General features: G+C 34.4%; 1 protein-coding gene across 1 annotated transcript in view; it reads right to left on the reverse strand.

Annotated features, from left to right (window-relative positions):
* Window positions 1-26,077, reverse strand: part of Pcdh15 (protocadherin related 15) — a 942,952-nt gene that overhangs the window by 211,425 nt on the left and 705,450 nt on the right.

Here is a 26,077-nt window from a genome sequence, read left to right on the forward strand (position 1 = left end):
TGTATATGGGTATATATGTATCTGTCCTTTTACATAAAAGAGTAAAATTTTTTCAACTATCAATAAATAATTTGGGGGTCTTTTCTGGGGAGCAGGGCTCAACTCCTCCTGGGGCCGCTGCCCCAGACGCCGGGAGGTGTTTTCTCCGGGTGCCCTGGCTGCCGACGCCACCACCACAGGCGGCACTGCCCTGCCTGGAGGTGTTTTCTCTGAGTGCCACCGCCTCGGCCGCTGCTGCCACAGCAGATGCCACCGCTGCAGATGTCACCCCCAGCAGATGCCCGGAGGTCTTCTCTGGGAGGCAGGGGGCAGCTGTCCCTGACTTCGCTGTCGCAGAAGCCCAGAGGTGTATTCTCCGGCTGCCACTTTCGCTCACACCGCTGCGGATGCCCGGAGGTCTTTTATCCAGGCGCTGCTGTAGCCCGTACCGCTGCCATTGCCCAGAGGTTTTCTCTTGAGACAGAGCTGCCTCTGACACCGCTGGCTGCAAGTGCCTAGAGGTCTTTTTTCCGGGCACTGCTGCTGCTGTTGATGCTGTCATTGCCGCCTTCACCTAGAGGTCTGCTGCCCTTAATGCTGCCTTGGAAGCAGGGCTGCCACCTCTGCTGCTATGGACAATACCGCTGCTCCCTGGGGGTCACCTGGAGGTCTTCTCTGAGTGCTGCTGCACCTACAGCCACAGTTGACGCCTCCCTCCACCTGCTGCCAATGCCACCGACTTCTGCAGATGCAGCTGATTCCCTGCCAGCAGATCCCCTGACCCCCACTACTACTACCACTCCCACCACTGCCCAGAGGTCCACTGTCAGGGAGACTCCAGATTTGGTTGCATGAAGCCACATTCATTTTGGGACACCAACCAGGACCTGGAGGTTCAGTGTCAGGGTACCTATCGGTTTGGCTACAGCTGGGGTCTTCCTTCTAGGAGTGCTGGTTGCGACCATTTAGCTACTATCTTTCAGGATTGTTCATCACTGGTGGTCTTTCTCCAAATACAGTGGCATCGAGATCTTGGGATTGCAACATGGCTGAACCCAGGACATCTGAGGCCAAGATTGGTGAGATAGTGAGTGAGTCTACCAGGGACTCTGAGCCAGGCAGTTCTGTGGGAAGTCAAAGACAGGGCTGAGAAGTTTTTGGACAGAGGCAGAGATAGTTGTTCAATTTTCCACCAAAATTTATTTAATTTTAATTTTTTTTTCTTTTTTGGCATCTCTCTCCACCATATTTGAAAAAGGGTGCTTTTTGTGCTTCCATTTGTTGACAATGGTATTATATGCATGGTGTTTTGCAGTTCTGCTACATATTCTAATATTTTCAATTTTCTCTTTATATGTAGTCTTCCTCTCATTTGTCTGTCTTCCTAGATTCCCTTTCTACCTTTTCTCAACCTAACAGTCAATCTCTGTTGGTTCCTCTTCCACACTTCCTGTGGATATTTGCAGCTTCTGACTTCTTTCTTTCCCACTCATGAATACCATGTCTGCACTGTTTCTGTTCTTTCTCTGTCTACTATTTGAGGTTGTAAATCCATTTGGTAAATTTTCTGTTTTTATTGTGGACAGTGATTGAATTCATCATTGCTGTTTATAGTGAGAGGGCAGTGGAAGCCATGTTGGGAGCTGACAGATTTGAGGCTGTATATGGTTTGCACTAGGTGCTGTTGATGTTGGTCTTCCTCTTAGGGACAGGATACTGAAAAGCTTCAGTGACAATACAGGTCTGTCTACAGGGTAGAATCTGTATTGCCTTGGAACCACACAACTAGATGGGAAAACACACAAGCAACATGAAAAAACAAGGGAACAAAATGCCACAAACAAACCAAGATGCCCCAATAAGAGAATACACTGACAACACAATAGAAGAATGTCCAAGAAGGAGTTTAGAATGTACACAGTTAATATGATCTGAAAAGTAAAGGATGGTATAAAGAGTTAAATCAAAGAGAAAATACAGGAAATAAAAGAGCACTTCAATAAAGAGAATTTGTGAAAAAAGCAGAAAACCTCAAACTGAAGGAATCAATAACTCAAATTATAAATTCATTGGAAAGCATCACCAACAGACTAGACCATTTGGAAGACAGAATCTCAGACAATGAAGGTAAAATATTTAATACTGAAAATAAAGTTGTCCATGCAGAGAAGATAGTAAGAATCTATGAATAGAACTTCCAAGAATTATGGGATAACATGAAAAGACCAAATTTAAGAGCTATCAGGATATAAGAAGGAGCAGAGATGCAAACCAAACAAATGCATGATCTTTCAATGAGAAAATTTCCCAAAATTAATGAAATGGAAAAACAAATACAGGAGATTACAGGACCCCAAATGTCCAAAATTACAGGAGACCCACACCAAACACATTATGATGAAAATGACTAAAATACAGATAAGGATAAAATCTTAAAGTCCATGAGAGAAAAAAAGCAAATTACATATAGGGGAAAACCAATTCAGATCTTAACTGATTTCTCAACCTAGACCCTCAATGATAAGTAGTCATGGACCAACATAATTCAATTTCTGAAATAAAATGAATACCAATCAAGAATTTTATATTCAGCAAAATTAAGTTTCAGATTCAAAATGAAATAAAAATCTTACATGATAAACAAAAATTTTAAAAATTCACAATTAGAAAGTCTGCACTATAGAACATTCTCAACAAAATATTCCATGAGGATAAAGTAAAAATCAACAAAGGGAGGAACTACACTGAAGGAATAATCAAAAGAGAATCTAAATCAAATTAAAGCCAGAAATAAACCAAAATGACCAAGAATACAAGTCATATCTCAGTAATAACCTTGAATATTAATGGCCTAAATTCCTCAATCAAAAGACATAAATTTGAAGACTGGATTATAAAACAAGACCTAACAATATGCTGTCGCTAAGAGACTCACCTCATATGCAAAGGCATCCACAGACTATAGGTGAAAGGATGGGACAGAACATATCACTCATATGGATTGTGTAACAAGCAGGGGTTTCCATCTTTATATCACATAAAATGGACTTCAAGCCAAAGTTAATCAGAATGGACAAAAAAGATCATTTTATTCTACTGAAGAGAATTATACAGCAGCAAGACATAATGATCCTAAATATTTATTCCCCAAACAATGCAGCATCTATGTACATCAAACAAACCCTTCTCAATTTCAAGAATCAAATAGACCACTAGTGGACAGATCTTCTATACAAAAGCTAAAAGAAACTTTAGAACTAAATAATACAATCAATCATTTAGACTTAACAGACATATATAGCATATTTCATCAATCAACAAGCAAATACACTTTTTTCATGGCAGCACATGGAACCTTCTCCAAAATAGACCATATCTTATGCCACAAAGCAACTCTTAGTAAATACAAAAAAATGGAGATAATACCCTGCATTCTATCAGATCATAATAGATTGAAGTTAGAAACCAATGATAAAATAAAAATAGAAGCTACTCTAACACATGGAGACTAAATAATACACTACTGAATGATGAATGAAAAATGGAAGAAATCAAGGATGAAACAAAAAAGAATACTTAGAGGTAAATGAGAATACCCACATAACATACCAAAATCTCTGGGACACTATGAAGGCAGTACTAAGAAGAAAGTTCATTGCATTGAGCTCATTTATTAAAGAATAAAAATTCAACAAATAAATGATCTAACATTACATCTCAAAACTCTAGAAAAAGAAGAACAAATGAACAAAAGTAGTAGAAGACAGGAAATAATTAAAATCAGAGCTAAAATCAATGAAACTAAAACAAAAGAAACAAGTGAAAAAATTGACAAAACAAAAAGTTGGTTGTTTAGAAAAATCAACAAAATTGATAAAACTCCAGTACACTAAAAAGAGAAAAAGAGAGAAAAGCCAAATTACTAAAATATGTGATGAAAAAGGAAATATCATGATAGAAACAATTGAAATACAGATGATAATTAGAAACAACTTTGAAAATTTATACTCAATAAAACAGAAAATATTGATGACATTGACAAATTTCTAGAGACATACGACCTACCTAAACTGAATCAGGAGGTCATACACTATTTAAACAGCACAATTTCCAGTAATGAAATTGCCCTTAAAGGTCTACCAATTAAGAAAAGTCCAGGACCAGACAGATTCTCAGCCAAGTACTACAAAATTTTCAAGGAAGAATTAACACCAATACACCTCAAATTAATCCATGAAATAGAAAAGGAAAGAACCCTTCCAAAGTCATTCTATAAGGCTAGTATCACCCTGATACAAAACCAGACAAAGATACATTAAGGAAAGAAAACTTCAGACCAATATCCTTGATGAACATAGATGCAATAATTCTCAGTAAAATTCCAGCAACTCACATACAAAAGCATATTAAAAAATAGCGTATCACAATCAAGTGGGGTTCATCCCAGGGATGTAGGGTTGGTTCAACACATGGAAATCAATAAATGTAATTTATCATGTCAATAGACTTAAAAGCAAGAATCATATGATCATCTCAATAGATGCCAAAAAAGCATTTGACAAAATATAGCACCTCTTTGTGTTCAAAACACTAGAAAAACTACAGATAGTAGGAACAGACCTCAACATGATCAAAGCTGTATATGCTAAACCAAAGGCCGACATCATTCTAAATGGAGAAAAATTGAAAGCATGCCCTATAAAAACTGGAAAAGACAAGGATGTCCTCTTTCACCACTTTTATTCAACATTGTCCTTGAAACTCTAGTCAGAGTAATTAAAAGAAAGAAATTAAATGTACACAAATAGGTAAAGAAGAAATCAAACTATCACTATTTGCCAATGCTATGATTCTACATTGGAAGATCCAAAAAATTCTATAAAAAAACTTCTAGAACTAACAAATGAATTCATCAAAGTAGCAGGACATAAAATCAATACCCAAAAATCAAACACATTCCTATATATCAGTAATGAATACACTGAATGAGAAATAAAGAGTACTACCCTATTCCACAATTGCCTCAAAACAAACGAACAAACAAACAAACAAACTTGGGAATCAACCTAACAGAAGAAGTGAAAGACCTCTAAAATGGAAACTAAAGAGTACTAAAAATGAAATTGAAGAAGACCTTAGAAGATGGAAAGACCTCCTGTACTCCTGTATAGGCAGAATTAATATTGTCATAATTGCCATACTACCAAAAACGTTATACAATTCCTATCAAATCCTAAACACATTTTTCATAAAACTACAAAAAGCAATCATGAAACTCATTTGGAAAAATAAGAGATCCAGAATAGCCAAAGCAATCCTTAGCAAGAAAAGTGAAGCAGGAGGCATCACAATACCAGACCTCAAACTATACTACAGAGCTACAGTAATAAAAAGAGCATAGTATTGACACCAAAACTGACATATAGACCACTGGTTCAGAATAGAAGACACAGAGATAAACCCACATAAATACAGTTATCTCATTCTAAACAAAGATGCCAAAAACATTCACAGGAGAAAAGATAGCCTATGCAACAAATGGTGCTGGGAAATATGGAAAGCCACATGTAACAAAATGAAATCACACCCTTGTCTCTCATCCTGCATAAAACTCAACTCACTGTGTATCAAACACAGGCACTAAAACAGAGACCCTTTGCCCACTAGAAGAAAAACTAGGCTCAAATCTTCACCATGTTGCCTAGGATCTGTCTTCTTTAACAAGACCCCTAAAGCACAGGAAGATAAATGAAGAATCAATGAACGGGATGGACTCAAACTAAAAAACTTCTTTCAGCAAAAGAAACAATAAATAATGTGAAGAGAGAGCCTATAGATTGTGAGAAAATCTCTACCATCTGCACCTCATATAAAGCATTAATCTCTAGGATATGTAAAGAACTCGAAAAACTTAACACCAACAAACAACTGAATCACTAAATGGCCTAAGGAACTAAACAGACACTTCACAGAAGAAGATATACAATCCATCAACAAATACATGAAAAAACGTTCAACATCTCTAGCAATTAGAGAAATGCAAATCAAAACTACTCTAAGATTTCATCTCACTTCAATCAGAATAGCAATTATCAAAAACACAAGCAAAGATAAATGTTGGTGAGGACATAGGAAAAAAGGTACACTCATACATTACTGGTAGGACTGCAAGTTGATTCAACCACTGTGGAAAGCAGTATGGAGATTCCTCATAAAACTTCTAATGGAACCACCATTTGACCCAGCTATCCCTCTCCTCCATTTACACCCAAAGGACTTAAAATCAGCATACTACAGTGACACAGCTATATCAATGTTTATAGCAGCTCAATTCACAACAGCTAAACTGTGGAACCAACCTTAGACACCCTTCAACAGATGAATGAATAAAGAAAATGTGGTGTGTATATATGTCATGGAATATTACTCAGCTTTAAAGAAGAATGAAATTCCGGCATTTGCTGGTAAGTAGATGGAGTTAGAGACTCTCATGCTAAGTGAAATAAGCCAAACCCAAAACAACAAAGGCTGAAAGTTTTCTCTGACATGTGAATGCTAATTCACAATAAGCGCAGGGGATAGGGAAGAATAGAGTTACTTTATATTGGGTAGAGGGGAGTGAAGGGAGGGGAAGGGGTATTGGGGGTAGGAGGAATGATAGTAGAGTGAAACACATTATTACCTCAGGTACACATATGACTGCATGACCGCTGTGATCTTGCAATATGTATAATCCGAAAAATGAGAGATTACACTTCATTTATGTATGATCTATCAAAATGCATAAATGCATTCTACTGTCATGTACAACTAATTAGAACAAAAATTTTTAAGTGAATAAATAAATAAAAAGAAGAATTTTGGAAAAGAAAAAAAGGAAATAATTTTTACCTTTTGGTAAATGATATCCTACTGGAGAAAATGAAAGCTCTTATCAGAAACGGTTCCTCACATACTATTCATAAACATTTTCACATAAGCATTGTCCCTTCATTATTCCTTATAGTGGCATCACTTTATTTGACCATATCACTGGTCAGGGTAACTCAGGACATCTCTGGAATTGTGTTCAATACTCATCACTCTTTCATAATTAAGTAAGAGGAAAGTACCATCATTATGGATTACATTTTATGTGCTAATATGCTTGGCCTAGGCATTTCTATTTATATAATTTTTATGTATATTTGCTTTTTCTGACACAAACAAGTTTGACACAAAATATTGTTTTCACTTTAAAGTTGTTCTATACTTAAATCAGATGTAATATTGTGCTTACCATGTCTTTATGATTCTATATACTATTACAGTTTTAATTTTATTTTGTCCAGTGTTCTTTAGTATAAAATATAAACATTTCCCTAGAGAGTCAACCATCATCTATGCCCTACTTTTTTGTCACAGAGTTGTTTTTTTTTTTTTTTTTTTTTTTTTAATATCACATTGCTTTGCAAATAATAGGTTTGTGTCAGTGTTAGGAAAAATTCATAACTGGAATTTTGAAATAATATGACAGCCAGACTGGATTCTTTGTGAATTTCTCCATAACTTAGTTTCCTGAAAAATATTCATGTGTTAGATTAACAAATATGTGTTTAAGACATGAGAAATAAAATAGCTTTGACTAATGATATTTAATTAAGGAGAGAAAAAAATTTTCCTAATTCCTGAACACCATCAATAATCCTTTTATTGAATATATGCTCACATTCTTTCCCAAGTGACAACCATAAAATTAAAATGGTTTTCTCAATTTTATACATAATCTTATCTTCATCTACCTTGATGAAACTTCTGAGACAGAGCAGGTCATAGATTAGGATCCCTTAGTTTTTTTTTACCATCACTCATTGAGCAAATCCTAAACTCTGGTAATCCTCAGCTGTGCTCTAGTACCTTCATCTGGGATGTCACTAAACAGGTGTTATGGTTTAGCTATGAGACGTTCTCCAAAAGCTTATTAAAGCATTTACCTAATCAGTGGGTTAATTCCCTGATAGGGATTAACTGGGTGGAAACTGTAGGCAGGCAGCCTGTGGCTGGAGGAGGGAAGCCATTGGGGACATGACTTTAAGGTATATAATTTATCCGTGATGAGGGGAGTTACACTCTCTCTGATTCCTGGTAATATCCTTAGCTGCTTTCTTCAAACACATCCTTCTTCCATGATGTTCTGCCTCACTTTATGCCCTGAGGATTGTAACTTGCCATCTACAGACTGAGACCTCTGAAATCATGAGCCCCAAATAAACTTTTCCTCCTCTATGTTGTTCTTGTCAGGTCCTTTTGGTCACAAAGGCAAAAAAGCTGACTGAAACAATAGGCTTATTTAAAACTGTATGTTCCACTCCTTCGCCAATAATTCACTGAAGTAAATGAGGATCACACTTTCTACTGTCTTCTTCAGCCTATCCATTGGCATTAGGGAAACAAGCAATTTGAAGAAATAATTAATCTTTCCTTATTTCTTCCTGGTACTGCATTCAAATGTAGAGGAAAAGAACTAAGGTACACAAAATGTAACAGTTCCTTTTGAAATAGAAATCACAATCCAGTTCTGCTGTGCTCTTCCTTTTCCAGTCACCTTCCTTCCAACATACTTTCCTCTGTGACATGATTGTGTAAAGTAATAACTTCGTGACAATGACTACTGTGCAGCAGGCCTTGTGCAAAGTACTGTCAATTTCCTCCAATATTTACTTAAATGGTTGAGCTGCTTACATTGATGCTAATATATATTAATATATATAAACATATATACTAATAGATACATATATATAATTTTTTAAGTTGCAGGATTATATAGACTCAGATAGTTGATCAACATCCTGAAGATTTTCTGTTAACTGAGAAAATAAGCCATACTAGAAATTAAAAAATGGAGGAAACCTTCAACTTGAAATACATTTTGTTTTATTTTCAGTGCATAGTCAATAAGAAGAACATTCTAATGTCCACTGGGCAAATAAAAATCTTCCCTGAGCATAATGAGATTCAGTCTACCAAATGGTATGTTTATGGAGCATTATTGCTCCGAAGGATGAATCTAGTCAGTAGAATTGGATGATACAGGAGAACTGAAGTCTGGAATGAAAGAAAAGATAGAAGTGGTGAGATTGTTTTAAAGTGCATTACTCTGAGAAACTGAAACTCCATAATCTGTCTACCAATCTTTGCAGATAATAAAGAACAAAGTTATTGACTTATTTCAAACTTAAAGTCTGAAGAATCTAAATGGAAATCCAAGCCACCGTCCAACATGACAAGTGTGAACCACTTTGATTTGGTCTGCCCAGAGGAGACATTCCTCCTGTTACTTTCATAAAGACTGATTGCTTTTGACAGAAATCTGTCTGTGCAGACTTGGATGAGGAGTCATAAAACCATTAGAAAAGACTGTGGGCTCAGAGGAGCTGCTCATAAAAATGTTCAGATAGAAGGAAGAAGACAGTGAAGAAGAGACTGTATTTGCTACATATCCACGTTGTGAATTATGACACACATAGGGAATATTTCCGGACCTGGGTTTCAGAAATCCCAATGAAGTAATCTTTTTGAGATATCATAAACTAAATAGTGAGAAAACAGGTCAACAAAATATTGCCTGCTTTTATTTATTTATTTTACAGATCACATCTAGATTGAAAAAAAAAAGAAAAAAGGCCTTCATCTTTGATTCTTGTACAATTTGTAGAAAAGCTGTATTTGTTTTCGGGGTGGAAACTCTGAGAAGTAATGAGACAGAAATTAATTGCACATGCTTTATCGGCATGTGCTCTTGAAATCAACACCTATGGAAGGCAAAGAAAGAAAGCTTGATTGGACCCAGGGAGAAGTCTGTTACACAGGACCAACTACAACCTTGACCAACCATGGAAGGAGTTCTAGAATTTAAATTGCAGGACAAAATTGTTCAAATGAGACCAAACTTGCTGGTCTTAATTTTGAGTGTCAGTCAGGATGTGGGTTATACCAATATGGGGGTGAGCCGGGGAAGGAAGCCCGGTGACGTGAGTTAATCATGAAGTGACTGGCAGCTGAAGGAAATTTGCCTGCATTACTCTAATCACTCTCAGTGAAGACACTGAGTTCTTCCTTCAGGGAAATCTGGGTGGTGCATCTCAGGCTCCATCAGAAGCCTGTATCTGGAGCTACTTTTCACTGGATTATAGATTCCTTATATAACAAAAGAGAGCAATTTTTTAAAATTAATTTGTTTTTTTATGTGGTGCTAAGGATAGAGCCCAGTGCCTCACACGTGCTAGGCAAGCGCTCTACCACTGAGCTACAACCCAAGCTCCAAGCAAATTTTATACATGCATATGCAAACAGAATCATTAAAATATCAATTATTCATTGTTTTCCAATGAAACAACCAAGTACCTTATGACCCCAAAGTTACAAAAGTCTAGGACTTGATTATTTTAATTCATACTAATATTGGTCGTTTTCCATCTTTCTATTCAGAGTTGTAGCACATTATTTTCTTGTTGAGATTTTTCAACATTTGAGAATCAAATCCTCGATAAGGGGAACTTTACATATTTTTCTTTCAGTTCTTACAAACCCCCAGCAAGGTAGCTATTATTTTCTAAATTTTATAGGCAGTTATATTACAGAAAAGTTAAGAAGGTCATATATATTCCTTCAATTAAGAGAACATAGATTCAAATTTAGGACACTAATATGCTCTCTATGTGTGACCTTCATGTAGGGAGGGAGGCTGTTCAACTGGAAGTGTTGTGACTATTCTGGCTGCATGATAGATGAAAGCCCACAGATAAACAAAAAGATGACTAGAAACAATTTAAAACTTATTCTGAACTAGTTTTTTTGACTTAATTATGGAAATTAGGGGTCATATCACAGAAATACACAATTTGAAGATTATTATTGCTTAGCAACTCAGAATTCACATGTATTTATTTGAAAAGTGGAAACCTAAATTTTAAAAAAATTATCAGTGGTTTCCCTCACATTCACTCTTATTCTGTGGCAAGCTAGTCTAAAATGAGGTGATAGTAGAAAGAAAAACAAATGATTCAGATAATTCAGTGGAAGTCACACCATGAAATCATGGGAAATATAGCATGTAATATATCCAGGCCTCTGAATTTCACTGTTCCTTGTGAAACATGGAAGTAATCATTTCAAAATAAATTTATGAACCATTCAACATCTGTACCTATCATCTCCATTCTCCAGCTACTGAAATTGTGTAGGACCTTCATCAAAGGATTCCATTTCCTCTTACCATCCCAGAAGCAATGCTATTACAATGATATTGCCTAAGTGATGGTTGATAAAAAATTGTTACAGTATTCTTTATTCTCAGTATTTGAACTGCCATTTTAGTCATTACTTTTGCCAGCATGTATCAAGCATGTAATATTTTCCAGGTGCTCTGATGAGTGCTAGGATTTAGAAGCATAAATTATACTCTCTAATACTATACACTTAATTGTTCTAAAACATGTCATAATTATTTATTTAAAAATGAAACTAAAATATAAAAAATGGTGTCAATTTTTGCTAAATTCAGTTATAAATGCCTTCTGTAAATAAAGTTGGATTTAGAGTGCAGATGCTGATGTAGTGCTACATGCCAATTAGACATAATTATGTGTATGTGTGTATATACATAGTAACTGATATTTGTTTAGTGCCATCTAGTTTAAAAGCTGATTTTATGTACATTATCTCATTTAATTGTCACATCAAAACTGTAAGAAAGTTATCATTATCACTTTCATTTTACTGATGAGAAAACTGGTGTTATAAGAATTTAAATAAATTGATCAGTCTGTATAGCTAGTAAATAGCAGAACTACAACTACAACCAGAACAAGCAAGTGGAAAAATCTGAGTTCAATTGATGTAGGTAAATTTTAAACAGGTCTTTGAATCTCATATATACTGAAACAGGAAGGAAATCTATTTAAAGAAGCCTTGAAGCAGAGGTACACACTTAATACTAAATGTTGTTGAAATCAGAAAATCTGTGCCTAACACACTAAGTTTTAAAATAAAGAAAACAAAGAAAACCTGTACTTGAATATATTTATGAAGGACCAAGCATGAAAGGATAAATAATGTTCTTTCTTAATTCTTTTACCTTTACATAAAATATGTTATTAAAAAAGAACATTTTCTCAATGGAGTGCTTGAATAAAATATGGTTGTGAATAATAGATATGGAAAATGAAAAATTCCCAACATAATGTGGCCTGGGAAAAGGCAGTGAAAAGAAGGCCAAGCACTGATCGCCTTCATCTCCCAAGACAATCTCCGGGTATTGGCTGCAGACAGGGAGGAGGTATTTTATCACCCCTAAAGTAACAGTCTCTGGGAAGCCTTAATCTCCTTCAAAGTAGATCTTCTCCAGACACTACCCATAGATCCCTGACCCAAAAAATTCAAATTTCTGCATGCCCAAGAAAACTGATATGCTCACTAGATCACCCCTCAAAATAACTTATATAAACCCAGTCCCTTTCCTTGTTTAGTGGCTCATCTTCCACCAGGAAAGTGGATCCATTAGAACCATGACTCCATTCCTGAATAAAAGCTTTTGGCTGATTTGTGAAGTTTGCATTTGTTTGTCACAGTCTTTTTGGACTAACAGTAAAGACACAAACAAATGAAACAAAATAAAACTAAACACAGATATATAAATATATCTACATATTGTCTAAAGATTGAGAGATAAAATGAATTAATTTCTGTTCTTCTCCAATCCCACAACACATTGCACAGGACAGTCAGTCCATTAGCATTTGTATAAAATTGACCTCTGATATCTATTAAAGATTCCAAAGGGAAGAAAAGTTGCCTTATTCAAATTAATGCTTTTTTATAGAACTAGGTTTGTCTCTCAACAAATATCAACTTAATTTTTTGAGTAGCATTATTTTCTCATTCTCATATTGTAATGTACCAATGCACAAAAGTACAAAGTACTTAAGTTATGAATTTGATCTGCCTCAGTCATACAAGGTTTCATTCATTCATTTACTTATTCCCTTGTGTTGATTTTCAGCAGGACAGAATTTAAAACTAGGGGTGCAATGAAAAATAAGAGCAATGTGTTCTTAAGTCTTATACCATTTGAATTATATTGGGAAAAATAGATATTAAACAAGAGTTGCTTTTAAAAAATAACTAGAGCAATAACCTCAAGTAATAAGGTAAAGATGCACTGCACAATAAGCACATGTAAGAGGGCTTTTAACTTGCCCTTCTAGAAGTTATTTTCTAATGTGGATGATAACTATTAAAAACAAAAGAAGTCACACAAACAAATATGAGTTTTAGTGAGTATTGTGAAAAAAAAAAGTACAGCAAAGTGTGCTATCACATAAATAGATATATTTTGTGCAATATTGTGAGACCAACAACAGATAGCATTCTACTCACATCCATCAGTCTTAAATGGTAACTTTAGTAGGATCAGGAAGTTTGGAATCCCCATGGTGAATTCTGTTATTTACACTAAGTACAAGTCCTGAGGAACTCTGAATTTTTTGTTTAATCTATGACATTTATAAATCTGAGAAGTCACACGAGATAGAGTATATCTTGATTTCAGGAAAACTACTGATAATTTCTCATTACATTTTAGTGGTTAAGATAGTAAAGGTGTTTCCCGTGATGCCATAATGATTTAGAGTCAGAGCTGAATGAAGAATCATCCTTAAGTTGAGTGGCAGACCAGAGATGTGGATTACTGGCATCAACTCATGAAGGAATTTGTCAGATAATTTTATTATAGTTTGAAGTAAATGATTTTAAAATATAAAGAAAAAATAAAGTTTAGCAAAATGGTTCATATCATGATGAAACTGAGATGTGAATAAGTCTTAACACAACTCTCAAAATTCAAGTATATACCATGTTACTACTGCCACCACTATCACACTGGCTACCTGAGACTTATTAGGCTTGAGGGATTATACTTTCAGTTTAAGCCTTAGGGGACTCTGAATTGGACTTCTGTCTCCATTTCATAGATGAGGAAACTGAATTTCATGTGGATCAGATAATTTGCCCAAAGTCAGAGTTACTAAATTTCCGCTAAAATTTGAGCCAAGATGATCTACTGCCAACTCAGTGTCTTATCCAGAATTTTGAGTCACTTCTGATTAAAGCAAATACAAGTTCTTTAAGATTTAGCAGCTTCATGCAATTGATTCCGTCACTTGCCAGTTGTGTGGTTGTGATAAAGTATTCCACTTTTTAGAGCCTGCTGCTATGGAGATAATATTAGTATTAAGTATATCAGATTTTGTGAGTATTGAAAGGACTGACACATAGCACTTGGAACAGGACACAGGTAATGACCAAGATATATTAGTTAATATTGACAGCATTTTAAAATTTTTATAATAAATATCTTCCACATTTATAGTCAGGATTAAATAAATGTCCTCAGACCTGCACGGATCTAGATAATCCTAACAATTCATTTAGATCTCACTGATTCATTGTTATTTATTTATGTTTAACATATCATAACAGGGTCCTGATATTCTTCTATACTCATCCACTCTCATTTCAGAGATGACAATAAATCAAACATAGGGGAAAATCAAATTATGAAAAGTTTGATGCCAAGACTCTAAAATATTTTCTCTAAACATTTTTATCTACAGCATTGCTTTAAAATAAAAATTGAAAATACCCAATGATCCATACTATTTGTCTGTGGAAGATTTTATACAATTCTGAACATCCCTTGAGCTCATAGGATCTGTGCTTTGTAATTGTGGGGCAATCAAAGGGAAAATTACAAAAGCAAAGCTGCTTGGAAAAGTCAACTAAATTTATGTAAGAGAAAGAGGTTTTGTTGAGCTATGTTAGTTCATTAAATGCTCTTTCTATGAATAATGTGATTTCAATACACTACTATTGATTTTTAGTTTCTTCAGAACTTAAAATACCTTCAATTTTCAATGAGACTATAAAATTCATTGTAAAATTTTCTAGTTGTGTGTATTTCTGTCTGTTATATGTCCTATTAATCAAAAGATGGTACAGTCAAGTAATTCAGAATTTCAGAGAGGAAGTTAGCTTAGTTTTAGATAGGAATTTATTTTAAAAAGACAAAAGAGAATCTCCCTTTATTAATCTTCCTGTTCTCTTTTGTCTGTTTTTCCTTTCTTCCTGCATTCCCACCCTTCCAAGTCTTCACCTCTGTGTCTCCTCTTATTCTATTAGTAATAAACTTTTCACTACTTAAAAGTCCTGTAAGGTAGCAGTTGTTCAGTACAGTGGGTTTGATGAAGCGCTCCATTAAATGAAAGTGAGGCAATATACAAATAACCACTTTTGTGGTACTTTCATTTTACTGTTCGATATTTAATTTTTATATCTACAATGAAGTGGTCAGAAGTGTCTGGTGTTGATAGATTTCTCCAAACATCTTTTTAGTAATTCCATGGTTCTGATGCTTTCCATTTATTTCATCATTTTTTCCTATTAATTATGTTTCTTTATGTCCAATGCAATGTTGACTGTGTAACTAACTAATAAAGGAAGTCACACAAGGAAAAATATCTAATACCCTCATGCGTAGTTTTAACTAAAAAAGTAATAGCCAGGTGGTAAACAATCACAGCAGATTCTGAGCTTTCAGAAAGAAAGGCTAAATTCATCTAAGGGATATGAATTTGAAGCATACTGAGCTACACAATATGCAATGTTTCTTTAATAATTTGGGACTGATGGCTACTTTGAACTTGTTATAAGATTTAATTATTGTTGAATTAATTTAATCAGTTTAATTGTATTAATCTATTTTAAACTATTATATCAGCAATATTCAGACCTTTTTTATTCCCTTACCTAGCTCCTTTGGTCCACCTTACAGTACCACCTTACAGAACCCCTGTAATGATTTGGTCAATTTGTTTACATATGCTTAAACATATGTTAAGCATTTTAAAAATAAACTTTATGAGATACTAAAAATCAGGTTGAAGATTTCATGTAAATGCTTATAATGATTTTTACTTTCTAAACATACTAAATTAGTAAATATTGGTAGAAATATATATTTAGGCAAAACTGGATATTCCTTTTTATGTATGAATATTATCAATGCAATAGAATATTTTGACTCTTATGGACAAAAATGGCATTATTGCAATGTAATCTCATATAATCTGAAGAGGACATAGTTTATATAATATAGAAAACAGAATAATGTGAAAACTCATCAGAAAATTCTTACTGGAATAGTGGATATATCTCTGTATGTGACGTAAGTTCCACTAAACTTGAAAGTAAGTTTAAGCCCTTCTTCTAACATGCTATGTATGTGGGTTTTGGTTATTAGGCATCTAATTATTGAAATTAAATGATTATTCATGACAAGTTGTTTGTATGGTATATTCCATCATTAAGACTTTATGATTTTGTAATTTATTTTAGTTTCTATATTTATATGATGCAGACCTAATAGGAGATTTTCTGGGAACAATAGCACATTAGAACAAAGAAAAGTTAAATATATGATTTTTTGACACATAAGCAATAGATGTGTATCAAGTATATGACTGAATCCAATTGTACAGCTCCAGTTTCTAAAAATTTTATATTTATATTAAATCATCATTATATATTACATATAACATAGTACCTAATTATATAAATATATAAAACATACTATCATGATTGGAATTATTAATATATGCCTTAATTACTCTCAATAGAAATAGAATAGAAAATCATTTAAGAATTTTTCTCTGACATAATTACCATAAAACATAATTAAAACACGTATCATTGAAAATAAAAATAAAAGTAAATTAGTGACCTTATATATAATTATCTGACTTAAAGGCACAGCCATTTAGATTTTTTAAAGAGGTACTTTTTAACTTTTAGTAATTTTTCTTTATCTCCCAAGAATGAGATGAGAAGGTTTTCAATAAAGGTGGTGCATTGCAACAGAACGATATAACTGGCTTTAAAAGTACCAACAAAATTCAAGTAGTAGCTTATAACCAAGTTCAAGTTCAAGTAGTAGCTTAATCAAAATAAATGTGTAATAATGGGAAAATCACATAACCTTTCCACATTACCTTATTTGTAAAAAGGGACAATATTATTAGTGCTACTTCTCCTGCCATACTGTAAGAAAAAAAATATGCTGATATTCACTTATACATCTGCATTAATATTTTAAAGATTTTGCTGATCATGATGCATGGTGCAAATAGCTGACAGGAGTAGTAAAAATGAAAAGTATTTTTATAGTAAAAATATTAATTAATTTGCAAAAGTATACCTTAAAATATGTAGAATTCTGTTTACATAACTATAGGAAGAGATGTAAAATTATACCCAACATTCAAAGTTAATATGTGAACAATTTTTAAAATATCATTTTTAGCATTAATGCAGTAATCACTTATCAAAGAAAATTAATATTTTCTCCATGCTAAAAATGAGAAACAGAAGGCATACATATTTGCAAGAAAAAAAAATTCTACAGTTTAAAGAAAAGCTATTTTTTCCTCTTTTAAAGCAAGAAAAAGAGGAAAGAGATGAAGAGTCAATAAGATGAGTTGAGAAAAGGTTTTGTGATATAATTGAGACAGGAATGAAAAATCTTCAGTGGTGGGATATGTGACAGAATTTGAAGAGGGCGTGAAACAGTGGGAAGCTGTACACCTTGTCTGTTCCCATCTTCTTCTCCCTTGGCTAATATAGTGGACACATTCATGGGCTCTTTATATAAATAATTGTAGTGGAAATCAAAAAGGTATGGTTGAGGTTGAATCATTGTGTCTAATTCTCTACTTTATCGCTGTCATTAAAATTTCATCCGTTCCCTTTGCCAGCGACTTTGAAGTAACTTCCATGAGAGAAGACATGCTCCTCAGTAAGTGCTGGTGCAAGAGGAATGAGACTTGTCAAATAGTCCTGAAGTGAAGTCGCATCCTTGAGTCACACACATTGAAGTGCTATTGCAGTGAGCCAAACATGAATGACACCTTATTCTATCCAAAAACTCAAGAGTGAGAAAAAAGAATATTGATTGTTGAGTGCTACCAAGGTTTTGATGTTGCTGGTTTCACAACAGTATTGCAGCAGCTAGTGATCACTGCAGGGATCAATCAGATCAGGATCTCTAAGGAGGAACTTAGAAATAAAATATAATTTCTTCCAAAAGGCCAAATGGAAGCAGGAATTTTGGGGTCACATTCAATCTTTGTTTACATATTAAGAAATCCTGTAATGCCAACAGTAGAACAGATATATATATATATATATATATATATATATATCTGTTATATATATATATATATATATATATATATATATTTGTTTGTTCATTTTTTGTTTTGTTTTTTTGAGTACTGGGGATTAAACTCAGGGGCTCCTGACCACTGAGCCACATCCCCAGCCCTATTTTGTATTTTATTGAGAGACAGGGTATCAACTAGTTGCTTTAGCACCTCACTTTTGCTGAAGCTGGCTCTGAACTCCCTATCCTCCTGCCTCAGCCTCCCAAGCAGCTGGGATTTTAGGCTTGCACCACTGTGCCCGGCAAAGAGTTACATTTTTAAAAAAGTGTATTTATACAGAATATTATCTGTGGAAAATCATTTATGTTAAAAAAGGTCATTGCTTTGTGCACCTTTGAAATTGATCTAAAATTACTTGTTATAAAACCAAGTCCCTGAGTGATAATCCTTTTGTGTAGTGTGTGTGAAGTCAGAGAGAAAAGGAAACAAATTTGTGCACTGTCTTTTCTCAAGGCAAGTCCAGAATTGTCAAAGCAGTGGAAATTTTTTAATAGATTAACATAGTGAACCAGAAACTTCCCTAGCTAAATTTCAATGGATCATTTTTTTAATGCAGAGAATAATAGTTTAATAGAAGGAATGAAGGAAAGGTATTATGAATGTCTTTCTTCACAAAAATGTAGGTATCTTGGAATCTCATATAGGCCCTGAAAAAAAATTACTGAATTTTCCAGTGAGACCCTCTTAGACTTTTTCTACCCTAACTTCCTGTTGAGACAAAGAAAGAGATAGAATGATAAAGTCACTGGTTCACCAAAAATAGAGATCCCCTAATGTCACAATGTAAGTTTTAAGGTTAACTAGAAAATGTAGCAAGAAAGATCTGAGACGGATTAAAATACTGGTTAAAGGACCTCTGGGAATTCATTCATAGTCCTGACACATCTCCCATGTGAACTGAGTGCTGAAAGAGAAGGAGAGCTGGGATGGGCACATCTGATTCAAAGCACCTTAAAACCTTATAGACTGGAAAATTCACCTCTTTGTTTCTAGAGGAGAGTAGCATCATGGCTGCAGATTTTGCAATAACTTCACATAAAATAGATTCATCATGAAATGATGCACACCTTCCATGCCTACTGCTTTTCATTGTTTCTGGATTAATAACATAGGTCAAGTTGCAGCATGGTCTAACTGTCCTTGCTGTGGAAAAAAAGCGCTTATTAACCCATAACAGTGGAATATGATTAACAAATACTGGCAAGAGCCTGAAGAAATTATCTGAGAATGAATCTTGATTGTGCTGGAAGGAGATAGAAGGAATCAAATTCAGGCCTTAATATGAGAGAGTTTATTGATATGGAAGTACTTTCGCATGATTGTGGCAATGACAGCTAGAGCTGGACCTAGGGCTGTGCTGGGTCATTTTCTGGAAAGCTTATGAAAAACAATGACATGTAATGAGCAGGGAGTAGGCATTGGAAAAGTCTTGACAGAGACAGCTAATGTGCTCCCCAGAAGCATCACGTAATAGGCCCTTCTTTGAAACAATACAGAATGGTGTAACAAGAGGTGCTTTGGCAACATCAAGACTATAGTTTCTAGGGAGGGAAAGAGTATTATTAATGCTGCTTTGTCAATGTTATGTCATGTTAATCATGGAGTATTGGTTTCTGGATTTAGAATCCAGGTGGAAATACTCAAACATCAGAAGCAAAATGAATAAAATATATCACAAGACAAAGATAAATTTCTCTCTGAAATTCTGGATTATTTGACTATATCATCCTCTGATGATATATCATGTATCAGAGAGAAATTCATGTAGTTTTATGATTAATTTTATGGCCTCAATGAAAACTGCAGGTACTCTAATTGGAGATACTACAAATCAATATTGACTTACTACAGGAAGCAGTGGCCTTTACATAGTGTTATATTCTTGATAGGGAAAAGAAATGATAATCATGGCCTCAAGAAAATCAAGTCTGCTCTTACCATTATCCTGATGGACCCTTTGGGGAATAGATACTTCCTGTCCTTGCAAATTTGGACTCTGCTGCAAACAGAAGTCCTGGCAGAAGTGATACTTTCTCTAAGAGAACAAAGTAAGAATCCCATTAAATCTACATTTATGGTTGGTTGTGGTCATTGTTGGATATTCAGGTCAATAAATCACAGACCCAGAAAGGTATCACAGGTTCAGAAATGACAGAAGAAAGGGTTGATATGAGCTGAAAATCACTTATAGAAAAGGATGAGAATATAATCTACCACATAATGAGACTTATTTTAAAATCAGTGTAATTATGACAGTGTGCTAGAGTAGTAATTCAATAAAGCAGATGGAGAACACAAACAATTCCCCCACATATTGATGGGGTGTATGATAATGAATGCAAATGGGGGTTGCTACTTGCTCTTGCATACAATTCTTGACAAAGTATGAAGAACTATTTGGCAATACCATAAAATTAAATCTACATATATTCATGACATAGAAACTCAGTCACATGCATGTGAAAAGAAAAATCCATAAGTATTCAAAACAACCTTGCAGGTAACATTCTCAAACTGGAGATCACTCAAATACTTATCAATGGAGTGTGAACATGAATTATGGCACAGTCATGTACAATAAATAACATTAATTAATAAACAGGCAGATATGTGGTTAAATTATAAAGAGATAAAGATGAATGAAAGACAGCAGATACTAAACAACACATAAGCTATAATTCTTTTTATATACATTTCACAAAACAGACACAACTAAACTGTATTGCTTATTGATGCTTACTTGGGTGATAAATCTGTGACAGAAAACAAGAAACTAGCATAATAGTTAACTACAGTGGAGCAGAGTGAGTGTGCCTGAGAAGCAGGCTCGCTCTCCTGCAGAGGCATCATGTACCCATACAAACTGTATTCACATTCATGTTTGTATTTAATAATTGTAACACTGTGTATTTATATCACATTCTGTGTATTACATATTGTTCTTAACACTTATAAAGCAGGAGTTGGTCTTTATAGAAGCCTTCAGAAATAATTGAACTCCTTCTTATTAAACCAAAGGTTGATTCCCAATCTTCTTCCCCAGTTAGGCAGTAAAGTCAATGCAAGTAATTGTGGTGAGCTATAGCATTTGTAGAGAAGGAGACTGAATAAAACTAAAGTGAATAGGCCATAAATTCTCATAAGTCTATAAAACAGAAGTGCAATTTGTATAAAGTGTGATCTCATAAATATGTAATGTTGCATAAAAATATATAGCTACATGAATGGAACAGGAATATGTGAGGCAAAAAGTTGATATTTATTCTTCAACAAACATTAAATAATTAAATTATAGTATGTATTTAAAATAGAAAACACAATTTAAAAACATGAGCAAACAGGCTCATTTACACTTTTCTTCTGTATAAGTTTTACAGCTGGGAAAATCATTATTGTTGCCCTGTCTATGGGTGAACAAAGAGATGTACTATTTTGTTCTCTACCAAATCTACATTTTATTTTTTTCTTTGAATTAACACTTTCTTTAAATCAATGCTATATATACTATCCTACATGCTAAATTCTGAGAATAGATATATATCCAATATTAAAATTTTTACTCTATTTGTTAGTAGAATTTATTTACTTATGGGTATACTTGTGCAGTATGTCAATTATGTGCATTTAGATGTTGACACACTATTTCCACAAAGTTTATGAATTGTCAGTATGAAACTTTGCTTTTAGATAAGTTCAGTCCATTCAAGATAATTTAATTTAGCTAGGATAGGTAGTGAGGTTTGTAAGATCCATACAGAACAGTTTCCTCTTTGAAGGAGTTTAAAAAATAGATAATGTCAATATACCTTAGAAAGTACCATCTGAAAATTGTGCACAGTGCAGTGTGGTACTATGAGAAGGGGAAAGTTTTATGGAAGAGATTATGTATGACTTTCCAAGGATAAGTTATCTAAATAAAAATAGGGAGAAAGAAGAAATGAAGGCAGGGGCATGAACAGAGGAAAAGAGAGGGAAGAGCTCTGGGGACCAATATTACTTGGGTGGTAAATCTGTTAGTATACAAGTTTGAATGACTGGAAGTAACATTCTGAAAGCAATAGTAGGAGGGTAGGAGATGTGTCTTGTTTGCTGCATGAGGAACAGGACTGTCTTCTGGAGATGAACTGTTGGTTAAAGACATCATTCCAGCACTGACATTGAAGATACTTATGAGGAATCAAGAATTGTGTCATAACCATCCAAGAGCCATAGAAACCATTCAAGAAAAATAATAAGAGCCCGATGAAGGTTGTTATGAGAGAGAAGGGGAGAATGTGAGAATGATTTGCAACATGTAAAATGATCAGTATTAGTGATTGACTGTTTATGGAGATAAAGGAAGAAAGAGGAGACTCAGATGGCTCCTGTGCATCTGGTTTGGAGGATGATTAATTGAGATGCACAATTCAAGAGGAGGAACCCTTCCTGGGGAATCAAAACTAAGAGTTCAATCTTAAACTTGTTGAAATAGAGATGCCTATATGGACATTCAAGTGTTTGTTTTACAGGTAAATGGATATTTGAGGTTGTAGCTTAAAGGAGCAGAGGGGTTCAAGGTACAGATGTGGGTGACACAGCACCTCAATGTAATTCTATCTGTGGGCTTTAACATGAGTGGGTCTTCCCAGAGGAATGCACAGTCACAAGTGCAACCCACAAGATCCTTCCAAAAGCCAAAGTTTATGGAGCAAATAGATAAATGAAGACAGAAAGAACCAGACACACTTAAACATAAAAACCAGATTCAAACACATAGTAGTGTGTCAAGAAGGAGAGGTTCATTTCAAATAGAGCAATAAAATTATTTAGATGAAGATATTATTTAGCAATAAAGAGGCCATTAGTGATCTTGACTTTAGAGGTGGATATTATTCATTCTGTTCTGGGATTATACAACTATGACTATACATACATAAATATACACAAATAGTTGGTATTAATTCTAAAATTGGCGACAGGGTAGGCTATAAATAACTATTGTAAAAATGCATTAAGAAAATTTCCAAATCCATTTACACTGATAATATATGAAAGATCAAGTTTCAAAAATTGTCACAATTGATAACTATCTATTTTAAATATTTCCAGGCAGCAGCATTAAAATAGACACCACCGATTTTTCAAATTGTGTGGGTTTTTTTCTTTACCCAACTGAGTTTCAGTGTTTACATTATATTGTTTGACTTGACAAGAGAGCTCATAAAATTCCCCACTTGTGGCCCACTTAAAAAAGAAGTATTATAGTTTTAGGCACTGTTGCATGTCATGCTGAGCTACAAAAAATAAAGAAAGTACCATAAAGCTCTCCACCTTCATTTCATTTTTAGAACCCCACACAGGGAGACAACAATTACATTAATCAGAGACAGACTGTTGAGGTTTAGATTTATTTTGTTTAATAGTAAATTGTATAGCTGAAGGAAACATCAATTTCTTTTTTAAACGACACCATCACTGCCCTTCTAAACACTACAGATTAGTAATGATTTTAAAACTGCTCTAACAGTTTAGAACTGAATCACTACTACTACACTGCAGCTAACATTTAGCATGTAGATCTCACATTGGGAATACATTTGCTTTTCAGGTTAAATAAATTCAGCCTCTTTTGTTTTGGAACTGAGAGAATATTTTGTTGATTCAGGGCTCACTGTTTGTAACCTATGGCTAAAAGAAATCAATTTAGCATGAGAATTGCTATAAGGCATTAATTGGAAGTTTGTTGGGAAGTGCCTTACTCTATACTACACACCATGCTAAAAACCTTATTTAAACATACTTGTTCCCAAGTATGCCTTCTTTGATGCATTTGTGCATGCATTCATGCCCAGGATTATTTTGGAAAACAAAGATAAGTTAGTTGTTAGTCTGAAGAATTCCAGTCCTTAAGAAATTTATCCATGAAATGCTCATATGAAGCCTAGGCACTTCTGGTATGAACACAAAGCTTCCTCCCCCCACTCCTCTCTCCAATCCTCCAGTCACTCTGCCTTTCCACACACAGAGATGCAACTGAAGCTCCTGGTGTGGAACATGTGCTCAAGGAAAGGCAATCTCAATCTCCTTTATGCTCAATGTTACCTATATTACATGTGTATATTAATCCCTCCAGTCACTATGGGAAGTTGTGTTATCTAAATTCCAAATTCTATTCTACTCTGATTTTGTTGATAAAGAAATCCAGTCTCAGAGAAGTTGCATTATTTATACAAAATCACAATAGTCATTTTCATAAGTTAATTTGAATTCAGTATGACTTCAGAGTTTGAGATTTAACCTGTTCAAGTTCAGTGTATTGTTGTGGTGCTGGATCTGGAGTCACAGAGTCATGTGATTTAGTGTGAGGATGAACCAAAGAATGGTGTTTCCATCATGATGTGTAAAAAGTATAACAGGTAGGAAGGGCTGGGAGGTAAAACAAGAAGTTGGGGCTCCAGTTTGGTGAATCTAACAGTGGAAGAGAGATTTATTTAGAGTCTGTCCATCTGAAGGCTCAATGGCCATTCATAGAGATTTCACCATACTCTGCTGTATATTCCACAGAGCAGAAAATATCAGGTCCTGTTAGCAGAGCTTCAAGGGACCTAAGGCCCAGGCTGTAGATTTAACGGTCTGTGACTTCACAGAAACATTTAGGGTCTTCTGCTGGTATCTGATGACTGAGGGATATGGGCTCATCAAAGTTTTACAGCAGTTAGTGTGAGGGATCATTTATCTGGGACCTGTTCTGAAGATAAACCATGGGTATGTTTGTCGTCCAATCACGACACGCATATGGATCCCCAGATCCTACCTCCTGTGAGATACTGTAAAGGATACAAAACAAAATATGAAAATGACAGACTGTTATCTGTCACTGTTTCTTTAGGGCCCGTTAATTCTACTTGTTTTTGTCAACTATCCAGAACTACTTCAAACAAATCTTCCATTTTTATCAGCAGTTGACCTAGCCTCTTCTAAATGCCTCTTCATCTGAATTATATCTTGTATCATCTCATTGCACCTGATATCAATTTTCTTTTTTCTTTTTTACCAACCTATTTGACTAATAGATCAAAAGGAATTGGGGATGATCTGCTTTACCCATTAATCCTGACATGGCCACCTGAGTTCACTATAACAGCTCTTAATTCTTTCAGGAAATGATTTATATTACCCATTTGACACTTGAAACAGTATATTATTACTGTGTTTATTAGGTTGATTCTGCACACATCCTTTCTTATTCTCCTGCTGCCATTAGTACTTTGAGAATATTGATAAGATTTTCAATTCTAAATGTGGCATATTATATGTTGTGAGTAGTAAGATCTCTATTTGCTGGTTTGTAGTTTATTGTTTACTATGCTTGACAACACATTGTTTTGCTATGTATAATTTGTAAATATTGCTTCAGAAGTATACCTTGTTATATGGTTGTAGTAATAACTATAACACTGCCTTTTAAAAAAGTAGATTATAAAAAGTTCCTTCAGCTTTTGAGTACAAATATTGGATTATTCATATTAAAATATCATTAGAACATAAACACAAACCAATAACTCAAATTCAGTACAGTAATTAACCATACATATCTTGACTCTAAGTGTGTCTTAATAGTTTTTGGTGACAATTAGAATTAAATTTTATAAGTGGAGCATGAGCCATTTAGCAAAATTAATGTATTATATAATTATCGTTAGGTAGCAACAGGAGACCATTATGATGCATCAAAATTCCATTCCAAGAACATTACAACTTCTCCAAAACTGCAGAATCAGTTGGACACAGTCTGCTTTGCATAT

The sequence above is a fragment of the Sciurus carolinensis genome, chromosome 5 (assembly GCF_902686445.1).
Source record: "Sciurus carolinensis chromosome 5, mSciCar1.2, whole genome shotgun sequence".
Lineage (NCBI taxonomy): Eukaryota > Metazoa > Chordata > Mammalia > Rodentia > Sciuridae > Sciurus > Sciurus carolinensis.